The sequence below is a fragment of the Oncorhynchus gorbuscha genome, linkage group LG13 (assembly GCF_021184085.1).
Source record: "Oncorhynchus gorbuscha isolate QuinsamMale2020 ecotype Even-year linkage group LG13, OgorEven_v1.0, whole genome shotgun sequence".
Lineage (NCBI taxonomy): Eukaryota > Metazoa > Chordata > Actinopteri > Salmoniformes > Salmonidae > Oncorhynchus > Oncorhynchus gorbuscha.
Window position 1 is genome coordinate 49,001,321 of NC_060185.1, and position 25,181 is coordinate 49,026,501.

Sequence of the window (25,181 nt, forward strand, 5' to 3'; positions counted from 1 at the left end):
AATCAGGGTTTTATGGTAGAGTGGCCAGACAGAAGCCACTCTTCAGTAAGAGGTAAATGACACCCAGCTTGGAGTGTTCCAAAAAGGCACCTAAAAAGGCACCTCTTTCTTGTTGAGAAACAAGATTCTCTGGTCTGATGAAACCAAGATTGAACTCTTTGGCCTGAATACAAAGAGTCACATCTGGAGGAAATCTGGCACCCTCCCTACAGTGAAGCATGGTGGTGGCAGCATCATACTAAGGGGATGTTTTTCGGCGGCAGGGACTGGGAGACTAGTCAGGATTGAGGCAAAGATGAACGGAGCAAAGTACAGAGAGATCCTTGATGAAAACCTGCTTCAGAGCCCTCAGGACCCCAGACTGGGGTGAAGGTTCACCTTTCAACAGGACAACAACCCTAAGCACACAGCCAAGACAAAGCAAGAGTGACTTCAGGACAAGTCTCTGAATGTCCTTGAGTGGCCCAGCCAGAGCCCAGACTTGAACCCGATCAAACATCTCTGGAGAGACCTGGAAATAGCTGTGTAGACAATAACGCTACCCATCCAACCTGACACAGCTTGAGAGGATCTGCAGAGAAGAATGAGAGAAACTCCCCAAATACAGGTGTGCCAAGCTTGTAGCATCACACCCAAGACTCAAGCCTGTAATCGCTGCCAAATGTGATTCAACAAAGTACAGAGTAAATGGTCTGAATACTCATGTAAATGTGATATCAGTTCTTTAATTTTTATAAATAAGCAAACATTTCTAAAAACCTGTTTTTGCTTTGTCATTATGGGATAGATTGATGCGGGATTTTTAACATTTTGTATAAATTTGAGTAAGTACTTTCTGAAAGCCCTGTATGTCCGATGTCCAGGGCATAAAGTGTGTATGGTGTTTAACATGGTGTATGGTGTTTAACATGGTGTTTAACATGGTGTATGGTGTTTAACATGGTGTATGGTGTTTAACATGGTGTTTAACATGGTGTATGGTGTTTAGCATGGTGTTTAACTGTGTGCATGGTGTTTAACATGGTGTATGGTGTTTAACATGGTGTTTAACATGGTGTATGGTGTTTAGCATGGTGTTTAACTGTGTGCAAGGTGTTTAACATGGTGTTTAACTGTGTGCATGGTGTTTAAAATGGTGTGTGGTGTTTAACATGGTGTTTAACTGTGTGCATGGTGTTTAACATTGTGTATGGTGTTTAACATGGTGTTTAACTGTGTGTAAGGTGTTTAATGTGGTTTTTAACTGTGTGTATGGTGTTTAACATGTTTAACTGTGTGCATGGTGTTTAACATGGTGTATGGTGTTTAACATGGTGTTTAACATGCTGTATGGTGTTTAACATGGTGTTTAACATGGTTTTTAACTGTGTGCATGGTTTTTAACTGTGTGTATGGTGTTAACGAAGTAACAGGCTAATGTGATGCTATTATTTCTCTTCACACAGAGGAAGTCCTGTACAGACCTGGCCCGTCCCTCAATAGTTTAGGGTGGCAGGTAGCCCAGCGGTTAGACCATTGGGCCAGTAACCGAAAGGTTGCTGGTTCGAATCCCAGAGCCGACAATCTGAAAAATGGCTGTCTTCTTAAGCATGGCAGGGGTGCCCGTAATACCATGGCTGACCCTGTAAAACAACACGTTTCGCTGCACGTGTATGTGACAATATTTTTTTCGGGATCTTTTCTTATTTTCACTTAAAAGAAAAGCCAGGGTATCTCCCCATGCATGTATTACAGTCCTGCAGTGCAGGGATTCATTCAGAGTGTGTGTGTGTGTGTGTGTGTGTGTGTGTGTGTGTGTGTGTGTGTGTGTGTGTGTGTGTGTGTGTGTGTGTGTGTGTGTGTGTGTGTGTGTGTGTGTGTGTGTGTGTGTGTGTGTGTGTGTGTGTGTGTGTGTGTGTGTGTGTGTCCCGTTACAGAGAACGCATTAACATGTAATAAAAGCTGAAGTGTGTTCTCTCTTGGACAAAGCAATTGCACATTTGCATTTCACCCTGACACACGCACGCACGCACACACCGAGTCAATGAATAAAAAGGGAAGGAGGCAGGCTACCAGGTGTTGTGTTTGTGGAAGATATGGCTTTTGTCCACCGAAGCATTTTTAAACACACAGAGCTATCTTCCCCCTCCGAAGGAGTAGAGGTCATTGCTCTCCTCCTCTCCTCTCGGTGGAACGGCACATTCAGCAGCCAGGCTGCACACACAGTAATGACTCTAATCAAGTAAGACCACAATACAGCAGCCCTCTATGCTTCAATGAGTGGTTATGTGATATTATAAACGGGTTGGTTCGAGCCCTGGATGCTAAATGGCTAACAGCCGTGGTATATCAGACCGTATACCACGGGTATGACAATACACATTTTTACAGCTCTAATTACATTGGTAACCAGATTATAATAGCAACAAGGCACCTCAGGGGTTTGTGATTTGTGGCCAAAATACCACGGCTAAGGGCTGTGTCCAGGCACTCCGTGTTGTGTTGTGCCTAAGAACAGCCCCTTAGCCGTGGTATATTGGCCATATACCACAACCCATCGGGCCTTATTGATTAATTATGGGACAGTGGGAATGGTCTCCATCCTTAAAACGAGAGGGAGAAAGAGAGAAGGGGAGAGAGAGAGAGAGAGAGAGAGAGAGAGAGAGAGAGAGAGAGAGAGAGAGAGAGAGAGAGAGAGAGAGAGAGAGAGAGAGAGAGAGAGAGAGAGAGAGGCAGAGAGAGAGTTGGATAGGCGGCGCACGGAAGAGATGGAAGAGAGGAGGACGGGTAGCTAGAGAGAAAATGAGGGCCTAAGAAAGAAATGTGTGAGGTCATCTCTCCACCAAAGCGCTGCATTCATTCTGACGATGAAACTCGAATGGACGACTGAAATCTCTCTCGGACAGTTAATGTATGTTTGGAGCGAGCGCAGAGGCCACTCGTCTGAGACAAAGTGATTGCGGTTCTAAGAATAACGGCTAAGTCACGAACACCACACAAGAAAACGGACTGTCGCTGCAGAGCTTGTAATGATCATTTATAAGACCATTCGTTGCAACTAGTGGGTCTCAAGTGAGGCAATCAAGGTCTGTAGGGGAAGAGGGAATGAAGGACGAGGAATGGGCAGAACGACAATACATTTTTGCATCTTTATCCTTTCCCTCCCTCCCTTTATCCTTTCCCTCCCTCAATGCTATAGAAAGCATAGTAGTAAAGACTATAGTCCTTATGATACACAGTGGGGGGGGGGACTATGGGCTGAGACCTAGTTAGGCCTACAGTGGGTAGAGATAGAGGAGAGAGCAGCCCTAGGGAATGGAGAATATGACAAACACTCACACACCAGTGGGCAGGGCCAGGGCAGCCTTTGGGTCAGACGAGAAAGGCAGGAAGTGCGTCACTAACAGGAGAACAGGAGAAGCACTTCCACCATGGGGGGAGGGGAAAGCAGGGCAGCCACAGCCCCAGGGCAGCATCACTCACAACACAGAAAGGGTTACTGTATGTACGCTGTATGAAATGATCATACAAGGTTTGGTGTGGTGCCTAAATAGCCAATGCGACAACTATCCTATCAAAACCATGACCATTTTTATCATCCTCTCACTCCACCTACGCATTCTGTCTCCTTGTGCTGTCCCCGCTCCCTCCTCTTCCTTCCTCCCTCCCTCCCTCCTTCTGGGTCTCTCCATCACTCCTCCAGTCATGTCCAATTCCAGACGGCGGGCGGGCGGCAACGCCGGTGATGGTGGGATGGGATTTGCGTCTTTAAACTTCATTAGTTCCGCCTCAGCCTGGGGCCTGTAGATTATGACTAATTAAGCAGCTTAACGTGGCTTAAAACCGCCACACAGAAAGGAGAAGAGCCTTATCTGTCAACCTGCTCAAAAGATTTCGTCATTCTTCCTTTTCTTCCAGTGGCAAGCTACACAAATTCCTTCTGCGTGTCCTTTATATGCCAAGGAGATTAGCGTCATGCTCAGGCGGCCGCTTTCGGAGCGGGCAGACACCTCGACAAGGCAACAGGGGGCGTGGATGTGTGCAACATGGCGGGTCGTCCCTGGCAACCTCCCTCATACCAATAACAAGCAATAACAGCCTTTATAATGACATTGTCTACACAATGTCATATTTGACAACCAAGGCTGAGGCTACTACTCACCCCCAAAGATACAACCACCCATTTAATGTCACCATTGACAAAAGGTGGTTGATAACCTGTGACCTCGGAGAAACAAGCAGTTTTGTGTCATTATGACATGCAGCATGTGTCACAACTAGGGACTCTGTCTGTGCCACCTGGAATTAGCTGGCTGGTGACGGTTAAAGGTCGCAGAGGGAACAGCAGGTCAGTGGGGCTGGGCGGCTGATGTCGGCTGCCATATTTCACTCTGGGGCCGTGGCCGTGTCGTCTTTATGTGGCTGCCGGCGTTTGAAGGTGCTGTTCAGACATCAGGGGGTCAGAGGGCGAAGTTTTGCTTCAGCGTGTTTGCCATGCCAGGTCACATTCCCTCCCTCAGGCCAGCTTGGAAATTAAAACATGTACACACAAGCACACACACACACACACACACACACCCTCGCCTAAACACAGGTAGTACCTCCGTCACTGAGACAGGATGTTACTTCATCAATGGATTACACCACTGGGCCTGGTAAAATTGCCACCGCCTCAGAAACTGGTATGTCCTGATAAAGGGATACTTCAGGACTTTATCTACTTCCCTAAAGCCAGTATGAAGTAAGTATGTAGTTTCGTATCCAATGCTAACTAGCGTTAGCGCAATGACTGGAAGTCTATCTACCAAAATGCTAAAAATAGTATCCACTAGTTCATCTGACTCTGTAGAAGTGGATAAAGGGCCTCATTGCCAAAGCCCCGAAGTATCAGTTTTACCATAGTTCAAACACACACTGACTGGATCAGAAGACAAGAGTTAGTAATAATATAATAATAATAATATATGCCACACTGAGTCATGTGTGGATGGGTGGTCCCGGGAAGAACCCAAGACAAGAGCTCTACCAACTGAGCTAGTAGGACTGATGAGAAGACTGTATGAATCCACATAACTTCATCTGTGAAGCTCCGTTTCAACCTCTCAAACGGAAGCATTTCCTGCCATGGAGAGAAGAGAAGAAATGGCCCAGAGAGATGTTTGGCTGAAAGAGACATCACTAACACCACACAGGCCCACATACAAAAAGGAAGAAATAAAAACAGAGAGAGGTGGGAATGAGAACGCGTGAGTAGAATGATATAGAGATAAAGACTCAACTAGAGGCTGAGATGAGAAAGGGAGAGAGCGGAACAAAGGAGAGGTAGAGATGGAGAGATAACGCCAAGAGGCAGACTGATGTAGTAAAGCAAACGAGAGAGGGACTAGGAGGGGAGAGATCATATCTGATAGGAGGGATTTGCCCATGGCTGGAACGGTAATTCACTGAAGCCATTCTGCTGAAGTCCATCAGTCCCGATCTGCCGGCCGATTAGAGGACAAAACCCCATCCCTCGCTTCTCCTCCGCCTTGTCTCTATGAGCTGAATTTGAGAGACCCCTTAACAAACACATCCAGGAGATAGTAATAATAGCTCTATCAAATCCTGTCTTTAGCCCCAGGATACAACACACGAATGGTGTGTGTGTGTGTGTGTGTGTGTGTGTGTGTGTGTGTGTGTGTGTGTGTGTGTGTGTGTGTGTGTGTGTGTGTGTGTGTGTGTGTGTGTGTGTGTGTGTGTGTGTGTGTGTGTGTGTGTGTGTGATCTGAAGGTTTGGCGTGTATAATCAGTTTTCTCCTCTCGTTCCTTCCCTCGCTCGCTTGTCCATTTTCAGTTTGTGTCCTCCGCCGCAGGCTTTTACAGCACACCTGCGTTCTCGCTCGCTCTCTCGCTCGCTCTCCCAGCTGTGATTACGTTGCATTATTTACCATGGTACATCAGCCAGCCCCTAGAGCACAGGCCACAGCCCCACAGTCCCTTTCAGCCCTACAGCAGTCTGAGCCATCAACATCCCCTGCAGCATGCAAAACAACAACTCCCCCACCCTCCAAACAACACAACAGAAAGTAGATGATAAAAGAACAAACAAAACAAACTGGAGACCAAGCTGTGCAGACATAGTCCTGGAAGCGGGTCAATTACGTCATAGAGGAGGAGTGAGACACGGCTGGCTTCCTAAGCACGCTTTTCATGGCAAATCTGAACCCTGTCCCTGTCGCTAACATTTACTAACTCGAACCCTCAACTAAGAACAAATAGTATGTGCACTTTTTCTTTCTAGCATGGCCATCTAGTCATCACTGCTCCTCTGGGCCTTAGAGGTCAGAGGTTAGAGGTTATAGGATCCCAGTAAGAACCAGAGGGTCTGCACAAAATGCAAATGCTCATTACGTCAAATATCCCTACAGACACTCTCTTCCCCATTCTCTCTCTCTCTCACACACACACACACACACACACACACACACACACACACACACACACACACACACACACACACACACACACACACACACACACACACACACACACACACACACACACACACACACACACACACACACACACACACACACACACACACACACAGTTCAGCTGAAATAGTTCGCAAGAGTTTGTGCATATATTATGATGACATTTTTGTTTGTTTTAGACATTGGTAAGGTTTTTATTGGTTGCTCAGGCAAACACAAAAAAAAGTGCGAGGCAAGTCTACGCCCCTTCATCGGCTATTGGTCAACAGTAGGGATTCTTCAGTAAAGTCTTTGTTGTCGTTCAACGAAAGACAACTCGTTTTCATGCACATTTTTTCATTTAGAAATACTGCCCCAAACATCTTAGTTAGATGTAAAATTGCACGACTAAGATTTCCTCGGCTGAAACGTCAAAATGAATGACAGATTTCTTGAGATCTTGGATGAATTCAGACTGTTTTGATGCAACTGCGTCTCAAAATGGACAAACAGTACGATTGCCACTTTTTTCAAGTTTTTCAAGCGAATGTCTTTTAAGTGAGTAGGCGAGTACACTCGTTCAGTTCGCCGTGCCGACTTCGGCTAGTCGCCAGCCGAACTGAAGCATGCCGACGCCTTTAGAGTGCAGCCCAAACCTGACAAACTCTGAGAAAGAGCAAGCTGCTCCTCCCCCTCCAACACCACTTCCCGCCCTTATTCCGGAATTACATCCCGACCCATGAGGACTGCCAAATCCCAAGGGGGCCATGATATCGTCCGTCCATGTCTCCTACGAACTCTGACCCCAGTGATGGTGGGAGAGGCCCCATGGATGTGTTATTGGGCTCAGAGCTACATACGTTGGATGTGTGTGTACTAAGCATTGCATAACTTCCCAGAAACAGTTCTGCTATGGCAACATAGTGGGACTTTCCGGTAGTGGGCACTATAAGATGTAAAGATGACATAGCACGAGTACGTAACTATGTGCACTCAATGGCCCTCTATTATCAGTGTAAAACTGAGTATAAAAAGCTGTGTGTATATGAGTATGTACATAGGGCCTTCGGAAAGTATTCAGAACCCTTCACCTTTTCCACATTTTGTTAGGTTACAACCAAATACTAAAATGGATTAAATAGTTTTTCATCCATCTACACACAATACCCCACAACGACAAAGCTAAATCAGGTTTTTAGACGTTTCTAAAAGAAAAACAAATACAGAAAATATCACATTTACATATGTATTCAGACCCTTTACTCAGTACCTTGTTGAAGCATCTTTGGCAGCGATTACAGATTTGAGTCTTGGGTGTGATGCTACAAGCTTGGCACACCTGTATTTAGAGAGTTTCTCCCATTGTTCTCTGCAGATCCTCTCAAGCTCTGTCAGGATCATCCAGGATGGGTAGCGTTATTTTCTACACAGCTATTTTCAGGTCTCTCCAGAGATATTTGATCGGGTTTAAGTCTGAGCTCTGGCTGGACCACTCAAGAACTTTTAGAGACTTGTCCCGAAGCCACTCCTGTGTAGTCTTGGCTGTGAGCTTAGGGTCATTGTCCTGTTGGAAGGTGAACCTTCACCCCAGTCTGAGGTCCTGTTTACATCAAGGATCTCTCTGTACTTTTCTATGTTCATCTTTCTCTCAATCCTGACTAGTCTCCCAGTCCCTGCCATCCCCACAGCATGATGCTGCCACCACCATGCTTCACCGTAGGGATGGTGCCAGGTTTCCTCCAGACCTGACACTTGGCATTCAGGCCAAAGAGTTCAATTTTGGTTTCATCAGACCAGAGAATCTTGTTTCTCATGACCTGAGAGTCCTTTAGGTGCCTTTTGGCAAACTCCAAGCTGGCTGTCATGTGCCTTTTACTGATGAGGCTTCCGCCTGGCCACTATACCATAAAGCCCTGATTGGTGGAGTGCTGCAGAGATGGTTGTCCTTCTAGAAGTCTCCTCCATCTCCACAGAAGAACTCTGGAGCTCAGTCAGAGTGACCATCGGGTACTTGGTCACCTTCCTGACCAAGGCCCTTCTCCCCAGATTGTTCAGTTTGGCCAGGAGGCCAGCTCTAGAAAGAGTCTTGGTGGTTCCAAACTTCTTCCATTTAAGAATGATGGAGGCCACTGTTTTTCTTGGGGACCTTCAATGCTACAGAAATGTTTTGGTACCCTTCCCCAGATCTATGCCTCGATGCAATCCTGTCTCGGAGCTCTACGGTCAATTTCTTCGACCTCATGGCTTGGTTTAGACAGGTGTGTGCCTGTCCAAATTATGTCCAAACAAGTGGACTCCAATCAAGTTGTAGAAACATCTCTAGGATGACCAAAGGAAACAGGATGCACTCAAGCTCAATTCTAAGTCTCATAGCAAAGGGTCTGAATATTTATTTACATAAGAAATTTCAGTTTCTCATTTGTAACAAATTTGCAAAAATGTCTAAAAACTCATTTTCTGTTCGTCATTATGGGGTGTTGTGTGTAAATTGATGAGGATTTTTAAAATGTATTTAATCCATTTAAGAATAAGGCTGTAACATAACAAAATGTGGAAAAAGTCAAGGGGTCTGAACACTTTCCGAAGGCACTATGTGCACCAATGTATAATTCCTGCAATCTCTAGTTCAAGGGCAGGCTAGTCACAAAATAACATGAATATAAAACCTCCACACAAACAGGCAACTGACCTACACCCAAAGCAACGTGCCAAACCAGACATGTTTATATCAACACCCCATACCTCGCTCTCTCGTCATCACACCCTCCCGTCATCAAACCAGTCAGTCACAGTGGAATAGAACAACAACAGGCCTAGCTCATCCCAACCAGACGGACAGCATTCTGACCCACCTTTAACCTGATTGGGTGACGAGGCCTCTGTTTTGTTCCCCTGCATGGCTGTGACTAATCCAAGCCACAGCGTGGAAGCTTGCTAGCACCCTGAACAGTCCGCTCCACATTTCAAAACAACCGTCCCACGGGGATGTTTTCATTCTTCAGCCATGTTTCAGCCATGGCGGAAAATAACCTCAACTAGAGACAACAGAGTTCTGGTCATTTTCCTCCCTCGAACCAGACAATGAGTATGTTTACATGCACACTAATCATTTGCTAAACTAAGTATGGCAGTAGGCCGCGTATGGCATTGGTCATGTAAACACCTTACTAGGCTTATCTTAAAATCGGCATTAGGTCAAAATCGGAACAAGCATACGTCGATTAACACCTGGTTTTCTGAGCAATCTTTCTAATTATTAGGACATATTAACCCCTTAAAATCAGAGTTCCGGCCTCCCTCTTTTGTGTAAGTGAAATGAGTTTTGGAAAAACGGAAAGAATGCATCTTAGAAATAGCTCACATGGGGCCTCCCGGGTGGCGCAGTGGTTAAGGGCTGTAACAAAACAAAATGTGGAAAAAGTCAAGAGGTCTGAGTACTTTCCGAAGACACTATGTGCACCAATGTATAATTCCTGCAATCTCTGGTTCAAGGGCAGTCTAGTCACTAAAAAACATGAATATAAAACGCCACCAGAGACTCTGTGTTCACGCCCAGGCTCTGTCGTAACCGGCCGCGACCGGGAGGTCCATGGGGCGACGTACAATTGGGCCTAGCGTCGTCCGGGTTAGGGAGGGTTTGGCCGGTAGGGAAATCCTTGTCTCATCGCGCACCAGTGACTCCTGTGGCGGGCCGGGCGCAGTGCGTGCTAACCAAGGTTGCCAGGTGCACTGTGTTTCCTCCGACACATTGGTGCGGCTGGCTTCCAGGTTGGATGGCGCTGTGTTAAGAAGCAGTGCGGCTCGGTTGGGTTGTGGACGCATGACTTTCAACCTTTGTCTCTCCCGAGCCCGTACGGGAGTTGTAGCGATGAGACATGATAGTAGCTACTAAACAATTGGATACCATGAAAAAGGGGTCAAATTCACACACAAAAAAAGAAATAGCTCACATAACTTGATATATGTCCGAACTCAGAAACAAATCAGCTTCCCTTAAATAGCATGGTCGCTGTGGCATGACATTTATTCTGATCGCCGATTTTCTGCATTTATAAGAGTGCCATCAAGTAGCCTGATTTCAGGTGTGTCCATGTAAACAGTGTCCATGTAAAAGGATGAAATCGTTCTTGCAAAGCCTGTAAACGTTTTAATCGAACTAGCTATTATATTAATCTGACTATCCACTATAATTGCATTATTGTGTGCATGCAACTGTACCCAATGTCTAGATCTGAGCTTCAGCTCAACGAGGTGCCCTCCCTGGCATGGGGGTGAACTCCAATGATGAACCACTTGTAAAAGACGGTCCTGCCATTATCTTCCTTCAGTCGTTGACCTAGAATCTACTCGCTAATGTGATGTTTTACTTGCTCCATCAACCAAGTCACAATTTCTTCCGTTATTCACGGGGCCGCTGCAAAATGGTGGCGCTCCAAATCCTCCAAACTGAAAAGGAAATGAACTGTGACGTAAGAGCTTTGGACCCTGGGAGTCCTGCTGCATCCTGGGAAATCGGGGTACCGAAAGATCATTTCCCTCAATAGATGAGCCACACCACCTCTCCAACACCACAGCTAGCCTAAAGCAAAAGCCTGTCAGGGTTACTTCCTTGGGGTAATAATGGATCTGACGTGACAACATGTTATTTGCTGCCACTACATTGGCATCTCACAGCGATCATTCAAAATGTATTCTTGAACATATCAACAACAAAGTAGAGACTTCTAAATACAGGGTATTTGCACAGGATGGTCTGAGAGTCACTAAAGCGCGAGGGCGAGAGAGGAGAAAGGGGAGAGGAAAGAGATAAGAGAGAGGAGAGACAGTTTGAAGCGGGCGTAGTCGAGCGGCACATGACTCCTGTCCGCGGAGCGCCCCATCCATCTTACGGGCGGCGGCGCTTGCGGGTTTTATGACCGTTTTCCCTGCTGCGCGGTGATTGCACTGACATCATTAGCTAAGTGGTGGCGGGATGGAAAGACGTGTTGGGCCGATCGATAACGCCAGGCAAGCCATCCGCAAGCAGAGGCCCGCCAGCCCTGGGCCTGGCCTGGAACCGGGACAGATAAGGGATGTGGATGTGTCGACCGCTGTGCTAGAGAATGGGCTATGAACATCCACCTTATCTTCTACACTTAAAAAGGATATGATGTCCTCTGTCACACAGTCGTCTAACAGCCATAACAACTCTGAGCGATACGTCATGGAGCTGTAAAAGGGTGGGGGAAGGTAAAGATGGGTCAGTGGTAAAGCTGTGTGTGTGTGTGTGTGCGTGCGTGCGTGTGCGTGCGTGCGTGCGTGCGTGCGTAATGGGATGAGTCCACTGTCACCTGTGCTACCTAGATGTACTCATGATTGCTTTTAAAAAGTTCCAGCTGTCCCTGGACTTCATTGACAACATATCAGTGTCCAATCCCTGAGTATCTGTGCTCTGAGTTGAAATCCACTATGTAAAAAAAATGATCCATCCCTAAGTAGGTAATAATTTGCAGGTAAAAGTGCATTGAGCAAGCTTCCAGTTACAAATAGATCACCACATGCCACCACTATTCGCTAAATGTTATTTTTGTGTGTATGCACTTATCGCGTGAGCGCGCACACAAATACGTGTGTTAGGGGCAATTCCACGGTTACAGAGTGACGATGGCTCACGTTTTCACTTTACGCCAAGCAAAATCCTCTGATTGCTTTAACAAACCACAAACCTATATGCAGATGTCTACCTTTAACAATTGCCACTGAACATTCTACTAAAACACATTCAATTGAGGAACGGTGCAGATGCAAAGTTCGGTAACAGAATGACAGTAGAATCTCCCTCTGTTTTTTATGTGACCAATATCTACTCCGAAATAAGACTCAAAGATGCCTGCAGAAAGAATTTGGTCATCAGCTACAGTTGAAGTCAGAAGTTTACATACATTTAGTTTGGAGTCAATAAAACCCATTTTTCAACCACTCCACAAATTTCTTGTTAACAAACTATATATTTTGCAAGTCGGTTAGGACATCTACTTTGTGCATGACACAAGTAATTTTCCAACAATTGTTTACAGACAGATTACTTCACTTATAATTCACTGTATCACAATTCCAATGGGTCAGAAGTTTACATACACTAAGTTGACTGTGCCTTTAAACAGCTTGGGAAATTCCAGAAAATTATTGAATTGCTTTAGAAGCTTATGTTAGGCTAATTGACATCATTTGAGTCAATAGGAGGTGTACCTGTGGATGTATTTCAAGGCCTACCTTCAAACTCAGTGCCTCTTTGCTTGACATCATGGGAAAATCAAAAGAAATCAGCCAAGACCTCAGAAAAATAATTGTAGACCTCCACAATTCTGTTTCATCCTTGGGATCAATTTCCAAATGCCTGAAGTTACCATGTTAATCTGTACAAACAATAGCATGCAAGCATAAACACCATGGGACCACGCAGCCATCATACCACTCAGGAAGGAGAGTGTTCTGTCTCCTAGAGATGAACGTACTTTGGTGTGAAAAGTGCAAATCAATCCCAGAACAACAGAAAAGGACCTTGTGAAGATGCTGGAGCAAACAGGTGCAAAAGTATCTATATCCACAGTAAAACGAGACCTGAATCAACATAACCTGAAAGGCCGCTCAGCATGGAAGAAGCCACTCCTCCAAAACCGCCATTAAAAAAAGTCAAACTACGGTTTGCAACTGCACATACTTTTTGGAGAAATGTCCTCTGGTCTGATGAAACAAAAATAGAACTGTTTGGTCATAATGACCATCGTTATGTTTGGAGGAAAAAGGGGGATGCTTGCAAGCCAAAGAACACCATCCCAAACGTGAAGCACGGGGGTGGCAGCATCATGTTATGGGGATGCTTTGCTGCAGGAGACTGGTGCACTTCACAAAATAGATGGCATCACGAGGAAGGAAAATTATGTGGATATATTGAAGCAACATCTCAAGTTAAAGCTTGGTTGCAAAAGGGTCTTCCAAAAGGACAATGACCCCAAGCATACTTCCAAAGTTGTGGCAAAATGGCTTAAGGACAACAAAGTCAAGGCCTTGGAGTGGCCATCACAAAGCCAAGACATCAATCCTATAGATTGAGGGCAGAACTGAAAAAGCGTGTGCGAGCAAGGAGGGCTACAAACCTCCTTGCAAGGAGGTCTTCCTCCTGACAGAGCTAACTTCCACCAGCTCTGTCAGGAGGAATGGGCCAAAATTCACCCAACTTATTGTGGGAAGCTTGAGGGAGGCTACCCAAAACGTTTGACCCAAGGTAACCAATTTAAAGGCAATGCTGCCAAATACTAATTGAGTGTATGTAAACTTCTGATCCACTGGGAATGTGATGAAAAAAAAAAATCCTTAAAATAAGTGGTGATCCTAACTGACCTAAGACAGATACTTTTTACTACGATTAAATCTCAGGAATTGTGAAAAACTGAGTTTAAATGTATTTGGCCAAGGTGTATGTAAACTTCCAACTTCAACTGTATAATGACACCTTGAGTTTGAAATAACCTCTTTTGGGTTTTGAACTACAGGTAGGAAAGTGGATCAACACCAGTAACAGAATGATCCCACGTTTGGTCCCACGTTTCATGGACTGATATAAAAAATCCCAGAAATGTCCCATATCAACAAAAAGCTTATTTCTCACACATATTTGTTAACATCACTGTTAGTGAGCATTTTTCCTTTGCAAAGATAACTAATCCACCTGACAGTGAGCATGCAATTGGCATGCTGACTGCAGGAATGTCCACCAGAGCGGTTGCCAGAGAACAGTGGCAGGCTGGAGAAGTGCCCTCTTCACGGATGCATCCCGGTTTCAACTGTAGATGGGGCAGATGGCAGACAGCGTGTATGGAGTCGTGTGGGCGAGCGGTTTGCTTATGTCGACTTCGTGAACAGAGTGCCCCAGGGTGGCGGTGGGGTTTTGGTATGGGCAGGCATAAGCTACAGAGAATTAACACAATTGCATTTTATCAATGGTGATTTGAATGCATACTCACCAGAAATGTCACCCATTGTGCATGTTTGGGATGCTCTGGATCAACGTGTACGACAGTGTGTTCCAGTTTCCGCCAATAACCAGCAACTTCACACATCCATTGAAGAGGAGTGGGACAATATTACACAGGCCACAATCAACAGCCTGAGCAAGTCTATGTGAAGGAGATGTCGCGCTGCATGAGGCAAATGGTGGTGACACCAGATACTGACTGGTTTTCTGATCCACGCCCCTACCATTTTTTAAGGTATCTATGACCTTATATATATTCCCAGTCATGTGAAATTCCCAGTCATATTCCCAGTCATGTGAAATCCATAGATTAGGGCCTAATTAAATTGATTTCAATAGACTGATTTCCTTATATAATCTGTGACTCAGTAAAATATCTGAAATTGTTGCACATTTCATTTTTATTTTTGTTTAGTGTATGAATGTCATTCTTTCATGGTGATGTATCCTGAATAGGTACACAAAAAGGTATAAAAATATAATATCCTGATGTTTGGGTGTTATTCTACACACTGGCTATAATTCTAATGACCTCCAACCCAAACAAGACCAAATTTGCTTGGTCCAGACCGGACCAAATCTGTACCAATCATAGACGTCTATGTTTCACAGGTTTGGGCATCACAGTACAGCACAATAGAGTACAGTACAGGAGTACAGTAGAGCATAGTGCATTACAGTAAAGAAGAGTACAGTACAATAGCGTTTATTACATTATACTGTACTCTACTCGTGTGCTCTACTCTTCTGTACTCTACTTTTCTTTAATGCACTCTACTGTACTATGCTCTACTGCAACTGTAGTTTGTGACTACTACACGCACCCTACGTCCAAACTGCCTCATGCCCCAAGGACCCAGCGCCGCTCAATGGGGGACAGTGTCTTTTCCTCCCACGCACATGGAACGCCCTTCTAGATAATCTCAGGGCCGTTTGGACTGTTTGAGCTTTTAAAGCAGGCCACAAAAGAGGAGCTGACACACATTTAGCACCATCAAATCCTATTAAAGTCGCAATATTGAACTTTTTGGGCGACCCGAGCAAATTCACATAGAAATGTCAGTTATAGACCTGTCATTCTCATTGAAAGCAAGTCTAAGAAGCTGTAGATCTGTTCTATGTGGACTATTTCTATACGTCCTGTTATTAAGTATAGTTTTTGCGTCTTTTCCTTTCGGTTTTGTACACCAGATTCAAAAGCTGAAAATACAATATTATTGGTTGTGGAAAATATATTTCGATGACCATGTTACAATGATTCTCTACACTATACTAGGCTATTTTGTCACATACACTGAAATTAGGCTAACTATTCAAATTTTAGCGACCAGGAAATGGCAGAGCAGTTTCTGCATAGTGCAGCTTGGGAAGAATATGCCGCTTTTACTATTGTGACAAGCAAGCACATACTTTACAGTGCATCGGAAAAGTATTCAGAAACCTTGACTTTTTCCACATCTTGTTACATTATAAACTTATACTAAAATATATTAAATACAATTTTTTTCATCATCAACCAATCTACACAATAGCCCGTAATGACAATGCTAAAACCGGTTTTTAGCATTTCTTGGAAATATATAAAAAATTAAATATATTTTTTTTTTTTGCATAAGTATTCAGAGCCTTTGCTATGAGACTCAAAATTGATCTCAGGTGCATCTTGCTTCCATTCATTATCCTTGAGATGTTTCTGCAACTTAATATGACTCCACCTGTGGTTAATTCAATTGATTGGACATGATTTGTCCAATAGACAGGCACACACCTGTCTATAGAAATGGTCCTACAGTTGACAGTGCATGCCAGAGCAAAAACCAAGCCATGAGGTCGAAGGAATTGTCCGTAGAGCTCCGAAACAGAATTGTGTTGAGGCACAGATCTGGGGAAGGGTACCGAAAATGTTTTGCAGCATTGAAGGTCCCCAAGAACACAGTGGCCTCCTTAAATGGAAGAAGTTTAGAACCACGAAGACTCTTCCTTGAGCTTTTGGCCGCCTGCCCAAACTGTGCAATCGGGGGAGAAGGGCCTTGGTCAGGGAGGTGACCAAGAACCCGATGTTCATTCTGACAAAGCTCCAATGTTCCTCTGTGTTGATAGGAGAACCTTCCAGAAGGACAACCATCTCTGCAGCACTCCACCAATCAGCCCTTTATGGTAGACTGGCCAGACGGAAGCCATTCCTCAGTAAAAAGGCACATGACATCCTGCTTGAAGTTTGCCAAAACGCACCTAAAGACTCAGACCATGAGAAACAAGATTCTTTGGTCTGATGAAACCAAGATTTAACTATTTGGCCTGAATGACACGTCTGGAGGAAACACAGCATCATCCCTACGGTGAAGCATGGTGGTGGCAGCATCATGCTGTGGGGATGTTTTTCAACGGCAGGGACTGGGAGATGTCCTGAGATGAAACTTAATGAAATTATTATTATTATTATTATTAAATTCTGCTCCAGAGCGGTCAGGACCTCAGATTGGGGCGAAGGTTCACCTACCAACAGGACAATGACACTAAGCACACAGCCAAGACAACGCAGGAGTGGCTTCGGGACAAGTCTCTGAATGTCCTTGAGTGGTCCAGCCAGAGCCCAGACTTGAACCCGATCGAACATCTCTGGAGACCTCAAAATAGCTGTGCAGTGACGCTTCACATCCAACCTGACAGAGCTTAAGAGGATCTGCAGAGAAGAATGGGAGAAACTCCCCAAATACAGGTGTGCCAAGCTTGTAGCGTCATAACCAAGACTCGAGGCTGTAATCATTGCCAAAGATGCATCAACAAAGTACTGAGTTAAGGGTCTGAATACTTATGTAAATGTGATATTATACATTTTTTGTTTTTATACATTTACAAAAATGTCAAAAAAACAGTTTTTGCTTTGTCATTATGCGATATTGTGTGTAGATTGAGGGGGAAAATACGATTTAATCCATTTTAGAATAAGGCTGTAACGTACCAAAATGTGTAAAAAGTCCAGGGGTCAATTGCTGTTGCACTGCACTGGATCGTTTACAGGCAGCAGAACAGCGTGATGTTTAGAAAGCAGGAGCAAAAGTCACAAGAAGAAACCTGAATATTTCTTTGCCAATATATAAAATACCATGGGAGTCTTACTTCTGGGAAATGTACAGTCCTATTGATCAAACAACCACAAGGTAGGCTCTCTCTCACTCAGTTGCCTTTGCAGAACAACAAGGATGATGTTAGCCTCAGCCAGATGAGCAAAAATGTTGCACAAGGGATGGTAGATAAACCCCCTTAACTTTTTCACCCCGACGGTCAAAATTACACAGTGAATAAGATGGGAAATAGTAGCCTGCTCGGCGTCCTGCAACCTGCCCCCAATCCCATAATAACCCACAATTAAGTGGGATTTACAGCTCGCCTGCCTGTTCACTTGATACATTTACATTACATTTAAGTCATTTTGATCGATGCCAAATACATTTTGACTGACAACTAAGATTGATTAAATGAGTAGTTTAGGGAGTCACATTTCTTGGTAGCTAATCCCAATAGCAGTAGCCACCAAAGCTGAAAATAAAATGTTGGGGGAAAGGTCTGCCACCCACCCACTTGTCCAGGCGATAACATGACATCCTTCCAGCAGCTAGCTATCTACAGTTCAAGGCTTCGTGTCCGTTTAGGTTCTAGCTAGCTAAAGGACTTAGCGAGCTAGCTATATTTTATTTTTATTTAACCTTTATTTAACTAGGCAAGTCAGTCAAGAACAAATTGGTATTTCACAATGACAGCCTATATGGCTTGATAGCTAAGTAAGTAGGCCTGCATAAATATATAAACTAGCTTAAGCCACGTAACGGGACTGCATAGCTAGCTAGATTGATTGTGTAGAGATTCCCAATTACTGCCCTTTCCGTACGTTTTGTCCTCAAATATTGGGTCAGTGAAACTGAAACAGTTCATCCCCTGAAAGGCTGGAGGCAGCAAACAATGTACTGTTCCCTCCTAGACTTTGTTTCTTTCATGATATGGTTCGATATGTTATGTTTTTTGTCTATTTTATGCACTGAGATTATTCTTGTATTATGATTTCCCATTGTGGCTAATTCAATCGCTTGTCGTTCTGTTAATGATTTTTCGTCACTCTGTTACCGATTTGGTAATAGCGTGATGCATTTGAATCACTTAATTCATAAACAAAATTGTTATCAGTGAAAACACTAGCTAACACGAGCTAAATTGGTAGGTCTACCTCATGAGGGAAAGAAATTAAGGGTCAAACACTAGGGCTGGGCGATATGGCCAGAGAATTAAAAATATATATTTGGACGGTATGACGGTATTTTATGTTTTTTAAATAATACAAGTTCTACATTTGCTTTATGGGTAGTGCGTGCCGCTAGGGTGGCAACACATACATTTGTGTCACGTCTGCTCCCGCTCTTTCCTCCTCCTGGCGCTTGAGGGCGCCAGGTTGCCCTGCATCAGGCACTCCTGCCACCCATCACGCACACCTGCCTTCCTTCGTCATGCACATCAGCGTTATTGGACTCACCTGGACTTAATTTCCTCCCCTATATTTGTCAGTTCCCCAGCTCTATTCCCCGCTGCTACATTGTATTGTTTTTGTTTTTAGTATTTTTTTGCTGACGCTGTTCCTGTCTCGTTCCATGTCCGTCTTTATTAAATGTTATACTCCCCGCACCTGCTTTGTCTCTCAGCATCAAAATATCATGTGACACATTTGAAGTGATTTGAAATGGGTCTTTCTCTACTCTGTTAAAGCTGTTCAATTCAACCAAAAGTAAATTTCAGCATTCATACATTTCTGCATTTCCTGCACACTGTCACATAGGGCAATACTAATGATAGCTAGCTAGAATTTGTACCAAGTCCTTGTTGATAATAGCCAGATGGCCACAGCTAAATAAATAGCACAGCTAGAAACATTATAATTAAATCACAATGGATTCAAAACAAATATGAAGCAGTTGCCTGTAAACTGAGTGAATTGAAGTATTTGTTCATCATCTTGCTAGATAATTAATGCTTTACCAAGCTAGCTAAGTCACAGAGTTTCTAAACCCAGAAGCACAACACTGCGAGACTTCCGGGAACAATTGTGAAACCTACCAGGCAGGGATTTGGGAAGTCAATGAGAGATGCGAAAAATTCTTCCTTAGCTGTTAATTGTTCTCGAAACCTAAAGTCGAGTCAATATCTTAAGCAGTTGAACATGTTATGACTCCAACCTCGTGAAAGTGATGAGCAGACACGTTTTCATTAGTTAAAAACGACATTAAATTTGACGGCCAGCACGTGCTCAGTTCGGCGCGAGACGACCGGTAGACCCAATGACATATTTCCGCTCATGAGCTTAGCTAGCCAACGTCGCCATGACGTCACCAAGTGTGATCGGGATTTCTATCCGATAAGCAGTTTCTACCCATCTCCACATGTACGGTCTTTGATGAACAGTTGTGTGTGCCTTGTGCTGCCCTTACCACCCCATTCGTTTCATATGAAGTGTGTGTGACTGCCTTGCTCAGTTAACAAGCTAACGCTATGACAATATTTCTTAAACTAGGCAATGTTTCATGAAACTTCCAGAAGGAAAATCATTTCTGCAAAATGAAATATTAATATTGACATTAGTTGGCAAGGGTCCTTTACTTCAACATTGTTTTGATGTATTTGTAATACAACTCTTTTTCTAGCTGATGTTTTTTTTAAGACCCCTTTTCCTTCTGTGTGACAAGAAATCAAAGCCTTTGCTTATTCCACATTTTTGGGATGGAAAATGTATCTATGCCTTCATTTCCCCCAAAAAGATTGACTCCGCTTATATTTGACACCAAATTTGATATGCTCCGATAAACGTAACATGTTGGTGGTCATGTGTCCTTTAACGTGGAAATGACCTTAGACATAAAACACGATTGCACGCTTTGTGTGATAGGAAACCTGTGTGTGCCCCTTTCCTCCCTGTCTGCCTGGGCCTATGGAGGGATGGCTAAAGGGCAACATACTGGTCACGAGAACTCCCCAAAATGGCATCCCACACTAACGCCTTGTGACAAGGTGGTGCCCTTCCACAGTCCTGAACCACTGCTGACACTAATGTAGCGCAACGATTATCTGAGAAGATGGGGAGTGATGGAGGGAGGGAGACAAATGGGGGGAGAGAGATGGAAAGAAAGCGCTAAGGTCAGAAGAGTGTCTGTTTAAGGCCTCTAGTCGACTGTGGGCTCTTTCCCCTCCTCTCCCGGCAGCTTATCAGTCTGTGATTAAACCTTTCATCTTTAATTAGAATATGGTGGAAGTGGAACAGTTCTCGCTCGCTCTCCGTGCTGCAGGTGTAGGGTTGTACCAGACAGTTAGAATAGTACATAGGAGAATCTGGATTCCCACAGATGCCGGGTATAGGTAAATACAAACTAAACATCAGTAAAGGTCATGTTCTACAAGTGTCCCCAAATTCAGAAAGCACATAGTACAGTCACCAGGGGAACGATCTCAAATCTGGGAAATGAAGGCCCCATTCCAGTGTTTTGCCTATATTAATTTAGTAGCAGTGGGATGGTCAAAAGTTTTCAGTGTAAACCTAAAAACAACTCAAACCAGATATAAAGTATGTAGAAACGATATTGGAGAAATGTAGTTTTTAAATAAGATCATCTTTGAGAAGTAACAATCACCAAAATAAAAAAAACTAGACAGTCGGGGAGAATCACAAATTCAAAAAAATGTCATGGCATGGGGCTCACATTGGTTTTGTTATCATGTTTGAGTCATTCAAATGGCTTATGCTGTCCTCTTATGCTATGGCAAAATGTGTAGGATTGCAGGAAATGAGCTATGAAACTGAATTGTTTTCTCTCAGCCCCATGACAAAATGTGTAGGATTGCATTAAACTAACTATGAAACTGAATTGTATTCTCTCAGCTCCATGACAAAATGTGTAGGATTGCAGGAAACTAACTATGTATTTTGTCTGCGGTCAAGGGGGGGGCCTCTGAAATGTTCGTTGGAAACAGCGCCATTGGCCACGCCCAGTTCCACGCCTCTCCAACCCCCCCCCAATTAGGTCCCTACCCTCTGCTGTTGACTCCCCCTCGTCCTAACCTCCTCTCCTCTCCTGGCCCCCTTAGGTGGCCTTCCTGGAGGAAACCCAGGAGCTCCGTTGTGGAGAATCTCCAATGAGAGTCGAACAACAACATGACAGACTCACACACAGGAAATGGATGGAGAGGACTGGAGAAATTAAGAAGAAAAGGGGTAAAACAACACTACAGGGGTCTGTATCTTCAAACACACACACATCTTTGCAAAGCAAAGTACCATCTTATAGAAAAAAAAATGGACACATTGGCTACATGCACAAAGATGAATTTATGCACATGCAAGTAGGTAGACACACACACACGCACGTGTGAACACACAGACACAATCAAACACACAGAAGTGCTCCGGGTTAGCCTGCTAACTCTGTGTGGGTGGAAAGCATGAGAGTTCCTCTGGCTGGGAGCTCTTCCCATGATCTCGCACTCCACTGTGCTCCTGTGGGTCTCTATCCTCTCAGAAACAAAGTGCCCCAGATAAAACAGCTGACTCACTCAGTCGCTCACAACCACAGACGGAGGCTCCTGAGCCCCAATAACATACACTGGAACTGTACCGATTTACACCGAGATATACTTTAGGTTACATTTGCTGTCAATCATTCACTGCTGTAGGCCAAAAAAATGCTTCAGAAAAGAGGACGTTAGAGAACTCCCATTGGATGTCTACATCGCTGATCCTTCCCATTAAAGTTCAGAGCCCTCCTCTTATTCGCCAGCATTACTCATAGCCTCAGCTGAATGTTGCTTAGTAATCCCCTGTGGCAAATAGCCAGACAGCAGGGTTACTGACAGTTGCCATTGATTGCTGATCCCTTAGCACAGAACTGAGGACACATACCAGGAAAAGAGCCTGAAAGGCCAACTGTGCCTTACATCATTGGAACAGCTCACTAAATGTGCATTTCTCTCTCTGTCAGTCACTTTTTTCCCCCCTCGCTCACCATCTCATTCCTTCTCGTTACTCCTTTCGAATTCCCTCTTTCTTGTTATTTTTCCGTGTTTATTAAATCCTGCATTCTTCTCTCGCTCCTTCCCTCTCCTTGTTTCGTCCGTCCTTTTTTCTCTTGCTCTCGTTTCTAATCGCCTTCCATTCCCCTTTCTCCCTCGGCTCCAATTGTATCTCGTCTCGAGGAGCACTGCAGCGAACAGTGGCCCACATCCTGGGCCTTCATCTCCATGGTCACCATTCATCCAAACATCATGGCCCCCTTTTGTCACCCAGGACATGGCGGGCAATTCAAACTGCCCTCACAAAGGCTGATAACCCCCATTCACACAAGAACTCACCCATACCTTTCGCTGGCATGCTCCATTCGCAGCATTTGTAATGTGGGCATATGCCGTTGTTTGCAATTCAGGGAGGGATGGGGATTTGTGATCAATAAGAGACCTTGCATACCCTTTATTATTGATTGATGTCCTCTGAAATGTTTTACACACTTATGGATGGACACAAAGATTTCTATGAAACATTGGGTATGTAGGCTTCTGCAGGACAGGACCAATTATCGCTCAACCCCATAAAACCCTAAGGTGATATTGTCCTCTATGCTGCAATGGGGATCCGTTTTTCCTCCCCCAACTCTGGCCTTGACCACTCAAAGACAGAGATCAAACTGACTGTGGACCAGCACAAGAACCTGGAGAACCTTTGTAACAAGCTATCGTCATCCATGAATCGGCAATGACGGAGGGGGGGGGGGACACGGAGAAAACAACATCTCAACTCAAGCACACTTTCTAATGGTTCAGATACAATCGTTCCTTACTGACGCTCCTCTGCCTTATACTCGGGGTCTCAAACAAGGCAGTCATTCAGAAGCGAGCCACTGTAATCTGGCCAACAAATTCTAAAGCTGCTGCCTATAATTAGCTCCTTTCTCTATCAAACACAGGCTTCCACTTGCAATCACACTTTTCAACATCACCTTTCCGAGTAAGACACAGGGCCGATTTAACAGCTCCCGCTCTGTGGCTGGCTGGCAGCAATGTGAGATCTGTGAATGAACAGGTGAAAATCGACTATTTCATTCAGTAGCGTTCTTCAAAGTGGTTTGAAGAACTAGAGTCTGTGTCCTCATCATCACTTAATGAGATGTCGCATGGCTACTGTTGGATAGAGTTAAGGGTTTTACAATACATTAAGTGTGTGCATTGATTCTGCTGATAGTATTCAGCCCACAATTCAGCTAATTAATGTTAGTCTATACCGAAGGCTGGGCAATAGATGCTAGACCCCATTGATTTGTCATTGTTAGAACCAACAGAACTGGATGTGCATGGCTGTGAGGGCTAGTAAAGATGGGGAAATTAGGTTTCAGAACTAGTGGACCTCATTATTTACAGCATTTATAGTATAGGCCTTTGCTTTCCGGCTACCCGGATAAAGCACTAAATAAACTTCAGTTAGTGCTAAATACGGATGCTAGAATCCTGACTAGAACCAAAAATGTTTCATCATATTACTCCACTGCTAGCCTCCATACACTGGCTTCCTGTTAAGGCAAGGGCTGATTTCAAGGTTTTACTGCTAACCTACAAAGCATTACATGGGCTTGCTCCTGGCATGATGACTCCTTGCTGTCATGCTAATAAACAGGACCTGCTAATAAACAGGATGATGATGAGTGGTGGAGTGGTGCTCTTGTTCCTAGAGAAGTTGAAGACCTCTGAGGCTCCTCTCCCCTGAAACGTGTGAGGTCTCGCATAAAAAAAATCCCCCACCCTCAAAAAGAAATCACTGTATCGACCCAAATCAGTATGTCCCGGACTTGGTGTCTATGACATGGCCTGGGCCCTCCGCTGTGTGTGGATGAGGTGGCAGACCAGGGACTCGCTGCACAACCTGTGGCCCAGGGAGGAGCAAGGGTGAGCGGGTACAGCGGAGCGGAGGGCCTGCTGCTCGAGCAAATGGCACAGCTATTAGTGAGGGATGAGGCTTCCTGGTGAGGTGTGACTGTGTTGCAAAGGGCCCAATCAGGCTGAGACCAGGAGGTCCTGACTGCTAATACATTACCTGGGAGCGGAGAGGCAGGATAGCTGAGCGACAAACTAAAAGTGGGCTTGTGATCGGTTCAGTGGAAGAGCAGCTAACAAAAAGAGTGCCATTCAATTCACCAGAGTAATATAGCTTCTGACCCTTACTGAGAAGAGTTGATCGATAAATGGATCAAATGTAGAATGTAGGGGCCTCCCGAGTGGCGCACAATTGGCCTAGTATCGCCCGGGTTAGGGGAGGATTTGGCCAGTGGGGCTTTACATGACTCATCGTACTCCAGCGACTCCTTGTGGCGGGCCGGGTGCCTGTGGGCTGACCCCAGTCACCAGTCGAGTAGGGACTCCCAATCCAGGTTAAGCTGGCGAGTGTTAAGGAGCGGGGGGATAGGTGGGTCATGTTTCGAAGGACGCATGACTCCACCTTCGTCTTTCCCGAGCCCGTTGGGGAGTTGCAGCGATGAGACAAGATCAGAAATTGACGAGAAGAAGCGGGTAAAATACAAAAAACAAATGTTTTATAATAAGGATTTTGTAGAATTTAAATACCGGTAAAGTGTTTAGAGTAGTAATATATAGCCGCTCCATGCCATTGGTGGCAATTGCATGAGTCTGATACATGGGTTTGTGCAGTGTCCATTGAGAAA

At 44.6% G+C, this 25,181-nt stretch overlaps 1 protein-coding gene across 2 annotated transcripts in view; it reads right to left on the reverse strand.

Annotated features, from left to right (window-relative positions):
• The window catches only part of arhgap35a (Rho GTPase activating protein 35a), an 86,944-nt gene that overhangs the window by 54,920 nt on the left and 6,843 nt on the right, over positions 1–25,181 (reverse strand). Inside the window, exon 1 of one of the 2 annotated variants that reach the window (XM_046294818.1) lies at positions 22,482–22,675. The exons of the other annotated variant lie outside the window; for it this stretch is intronic. The gene's annotated coding sequence lies outside the window, so the exon portion shown is untranslated. Of the gene's footprint in view, positions 1–22,481; positions 22,676–25,181 lie in introns of those variants that run through there. 2 annotated transcript variants of the gene reach the window in all.